At 39.4% G+C, this 5,200-nt stretch overlaps 1 protein-coding gene across 1 annotated transcript in view; it reads left to right on the plus strand.

The window, feature by feature from the left end:
• MED12L (mediator complex subunit 12-like) overlaps positions 1-5,200 on the plus strand; it is a 353,697-nt gene that overhangs the window by 176,675 nt on the left and 171,822 nt on the right. The window lies entirely within an intron of this gene.

The raw sequence follows: 5,200 nt of genomic DNA on the forward strand, positions 1-5,200 counted from the left end.
GTCTCTACTAAAAAATACAAAAAAACTAGCTGGGCGAGGTGGCAGGGCCTGTAATCCCAGCTACTTGGGAGGCTGAGGCAGGAGAATGGCATGAACCCGAGAGGCGGAGCTTGCAGTGAGCCGAGATCACGTTACTGCATTCCAGCCTGGGAGACAGAGCGAGACTCCGTCTCAAAAAAGAAAAACCCAAAAAACTTAGTTTGTATATGTATTTTTTAAATTTACTAAGGGATGCATGGGCAGTGTACATACATTAGAAAATTCAGAAAAGTAGAAAGCAGAAAGTTAAAATCACTGACAGATTTATTCTTGGGTAACCAGTTATTTTGTTGCAAATGGTAAAATGCACTAGGAAAATAACAGGAATAATAATAATACCTAAGACTTACTAAATTTTTATTGTATGCCAGATACTGTTCTAAATTCCTTATTTATATTAACTCATTAAAACCTGATAGCTTCTATATAAAGTAAGTCCTGTTAATGTCTCCTCAGTTAAATGATGGAGGGCAGTGAGGCTTGGTGAGGTTAAGCATTTTGCCTGAAGACATGTAGCTGGTAAGGATGTGAGTTGAGGCAGGGGAAGCCCTAGTTCTCTAGGGCATCTTAAACATGTACCTTCTGCTGGTCCTTAGGAGGAGGAGAAAACACTGCAATGAATGACTGTTGTGTGGGGTGGCATTGGGAAAGAGACTCATGTAGGAGTACATGAGGTTGACTAGTGAGGATTAGGACATGTCTGCATGGGCGAAGTGGGTGCAGAGATGAACCAACAGCTGAGGAGTGTGCACGTGCCCTGTGCTTTTAGGATGGCCCAGCACCCTTTAGTGATTTGGCTAATCAGCCTCACCTTCAACGATCTTCCATTCCCTTGTCATCAGCATGTGAAACTGCTGAAATAATGCCAACTGAGTGGACCTTCCCAGAGTGCCTTAAACTTATGAACATCTGTTTCATTTTAAACTGGATAACATTGCATTATTATAAACATCTGGAACCAGAAGGAAATGTACAAATGTGGTGTTCACAATTTACTATCATAGTGAGGGCTGACAGAATTATTAGTCACTGAGCCTTTAAATAACATTTGTTTGTAAAGTTGTTTTGTTCTTTGGTTTTGAGTTTAACGCCAACTTGGGTCATATCAACTTTCCAAAATGTCATGAGCTTTGTGTCTTTTATCGTTAATTTAATTTTCCTTGAAATTATTTCCCAGAACATCAAATGGAAGTTTTAAATTTTTTAAAAGTGTTATTTGAAAGAAAGAATCCAAGAACAAATTGATTTAATGTGTTCAGTGAATAAGGACTCATCTCTAAGGGATTAATGTAATGCAGAGATTAAGAATGCAGGCTACAGGGTTGGAATTCCTGGATTCGCGTACCACGCCCCACTTATCAGCTCTGTGACTCTTGGTAGAATACCTAACTCATCTGTTAACTGGCAATAATTCTCTTTATCCCATAGGGATGTGGTAAGAATTCAGTGAGACAATGCAAAGCAGTGTTGAAGTCAGTCAGCTCTAAAGTGTGGCATAACCTTCAGTTAATGTTAGGAATTGTAGAAAGGCAGATAACACTGGACAGAGTCTGAGATCTCTTACCACCACTCCTTCCCTCTCCCCTACCCACTTAACAGTATATCATGGTAGCTTTTCTATTTCAGTTTTTAAAGTTCTACCTTTTTCTTTTGAGTAGTTCCACTTCATTTCATTGAAGAAAAGAATCATGACCATTTTTCTGTTACTGGACATTTGGGTTATTTCATTGTTCACTGTTTAAAGATCTCTGTACTTGTAGTTCCTTGTTCCCTCCCACATTCCCCTAAAATCTTTGAAGGTTGTGTTTTGAGGTTGGTCTTCAGTACAGCTACTGTAACTGACTTCATTATTTTGTAAGCACTTGTTTGCTGTGACATCAAAAAGAGTTTGCGCTCACTTCGCATAAAATTAAGTAATTATTGGATATGCCGTCTTTTAAATGGAAGAACTGAACTCTTTTCACGAGGGCAGTAGGAGTGTATTTTGTCAGTTAGGAAAGAAGAAATCGCTTAAGAGCTTTTATTGAAAATGCCTTATGGCCTGTCTCAGAAATTCAAACCTAAGCTCATTAGTTGGTTTATGATTGTGTAAAGCGCACATCTCTAAGATAGCCATAACCCAGTATGGAGAGTTTTCTCATTTATAGTTGTTGAGGTTTCTTTCCCCTGAAATTGTTTCTCCTCAAATTGCAGTTTAATTTATGTATTAAAAACTGCTCAGTCATAATCAGTGCTGGGAGCAGGAGCCTCCTATGACCTTCCTGCCTGTGCCGGTGACCCCAGCCAGCTGCAAGAAGGAGCTCTAAAAATACAAATTGAGTCTTGCTACTCCCTTGCTCAGACCCACCCAGCGTGTGTGTGTGTGTGTTGGGGGGGGGGGTCTCATCATACTTAGAAAACATCCAGGGTTTGGTCATGGCCTGCATGGCCCCTGCCAGTTCTCTGACTGTACCTCCTGTGGCCACTGCCTTGCCCTTCTCTTGTAGCCACACTGGCCTTCTTGCTCTTGTTCCTCTGCTTCAAGGATACCACACCCATCTTCTGCATTTACTCTTCTCCCTCTCTCCCTTATTTCTGTTCTGATCTCTCATCTTCATGATGATTTCTTCCTCTCACCCTATTTTCTAGCACTCCCCATTATGTCTGCCTCCCGCCTGCTAGATTATTCTTCAGGGCAGAATCACTTGTTATACTGTGTCTCGCCAGCACCTAGAGCAGTATCTGGCACAGTGGACATATTCAGTTAACAATGGTTGAGCGAATGAAGGAATAAACAAAGGGGAGCTACTCATAGAATATAATGTACGATGCTGTATTTTGAGACTTTGAATAGTCATCATGGAAACAGTAGATCTTTTAGCTTTTCAAGTTAAAGAGGCCAGGAAAGTGAAGCTGTTCACTTTATTCTTCCCAGTTCAGACGTGGAATTTCTGAGAATTTTTTTAAAAGCAGAAGTTTCACAGACTGATTTCTCTTTTTTGAGTATCATTATCTTCTGCTGCTTTACTCTTATATTTGTATCTTACACCATGAGAGCCTTTTCGCGTCTTTATTCTCATCTCAACTGCCCACCTGCCGGCCACTGCCATCATCCCCCGTCTCTTCTCAAATCACTGATGACAGATTTTCAGTATATTCAGGGTTTCTCCCTAAGAAAATATGCAGTACACAGCAGGCTCATTGTAAGAATATTCCTTTTTATACGGAGAAATCTGAGTGGGTTTCAAAATGTTTCTTGGGTGGCTTCTGGCAGTCCTCATAGGCTGTCTAGGGGTTTCAGGGAGATGGATGGTGTCCCCATCTCAGTCTCACCAAAAGTATAATATTTCTGGTTTCGTCTTATGTATTAGTAAGATTGTGTTTGTATAAAAAATTTCTCCCTGCAAATTAAAGTCAGAACACCTATGAAATTGGAAGGCTCTCTTGGTCCTTTTCAGGGAATCATGGAAAGGCTTGGAACGGAGTCTTGTGGCCCTGAGAATTGAAGATGGCAGGGAAAGGGCATCAGTGCTGGGCAAGTCTGACTGGTTCTGGTCCAAAGAGGCATTTAATTGTTGTCTCTACCTTCAAGTTACTCAGTTACAAGAGTTCCTGAGCTACTGGCCTAGATTCGACTTGGCAGTGTGCCCAGGTGCCCTTGACTTTGCTGCCATCTTACTTTCCCCTCTTTCAGTTTCCCTTTCTCCTCAGTGCTTTTGTTTTGCAGCACAACATTGTTATGGCAACTTTATGCTAATGATGCTCCTGTCTCTGTGCGTTTGAGGAAGGCTCATCCGATTTCTGTTAAATAAGTAGATTTCCCTTCATGACCTCAATTTCCAAGGTATTCAGAATCTTCTATTAAAATGAGTACATGAACTTATCAAAGCCAAAATGTTAACAAATTTGTGAAATATTTGAACTCTATCACTGCATGTATCTGGAAATCTCAAACAGAAGAGACGTTTAGGATCACATTTACAGTACCACCCAGATAGAAAGCAGTTTATTGTTGAGTGAACGAACTTAACATTAAACACAGGTTGCCTAGACTCTCAGCATTTTTAAAGTTATATTTTTACAGAAGCCATTGTATAATAGTGCAATCCTTTTTAAAAATCCCGTTTCAATTTTGACTTCCGCCTTATCATTAGCTATAAGAGATGGGGGTTGCTGTCTCATTTTCCTTGAATATTCTTTCCTATTTTAGTACCTTGAAGATTTTAAGTAAATGAAGGAGTGGATGAGCAAGTGATATGAACTTATCAGTGGAAAGGAACTCCAGCAATGGGAGGAAAGCTTTGGGACTTGGTGGCTTGGCACAGGGAAAAATAAAGCATACATGCAGGAAATAGCTGCCTGGTAAGAAGAAGGACTAGGGTCAGAACAAAAAAGTGCTGTAGATGTCCTACGAAGGAAAAACTTCCTTCTCCTGGGAAGGAATTGGTGTGCTGTCATGCCCAGCGTACTGTAGGATTCTGTAACTTGTATAAACCCCCACCTTCACAGGAAGTCAATCCAGTCTCTCCTTGGGTGTTTTCAGTATGGTTTATAATGGATTTTATGGGATGTTTGGATTTACTTTATACCTATTGTTGACAAATTGTATCTATACTGTAAGTACAAAAGAATTTTTCCTAATTTAAAATTGTCTGGTCAGCTCATTCTAGAGTGTGCATTTCTTGCACATTAGAATTTCTTACATTCTTGAAGTGAAGTTTATTTTGACTGTTACAGGAACCATTAACTAAACACTTCATGGAAGATGTGACTTATGACAGTATTCCTTACTGGGAGGTTTTTGCTTTCTTTCTTCTTTTTGACCTTTGGCTGTGAAAAGGATTGTACAGTGTCATTTAGAATGGCATAACATTAATGAACTGCTATTAAGGAAATAGTAGTCATTGAAATACTTCATGAGAAAAGGAATTTAAGTGTATAACATAGTCAAATTTAAGTAGTTAATCACAAATCCCCCTTTCTCTTTAAAAAGACACAATATCAAGGTTATATGATACTTTCTCTTTTTTCACCCTAAATTCTAACCCACTATTGATTATCTCTGAAATGTTAGCTTGTGAATCTGGATAATTGTTAAAAACAGAAAAGTGCAAGCTACAAATGAGAGCCTAGGTCCTTGCTTAGATGTAAATAGTTTTCCTATAAGTTAAAAAAAATTTTT

The sequence above is a fragment of the Colobus angolensis genome, unplaced genomic scaffold (assembly GCF_000951035.1).
Source record: "Colobus angolensis palliatus isolate OR3802 unplaced genomic scaffold, Cang.pa_1.0 Scaffold48, whole genome shotgun sequence".
NCBI lineage: Eukaryota > Metazoa > Chordata > Mammalia > Primates > Cercopithecidae > Colobus > Colobus angolensis.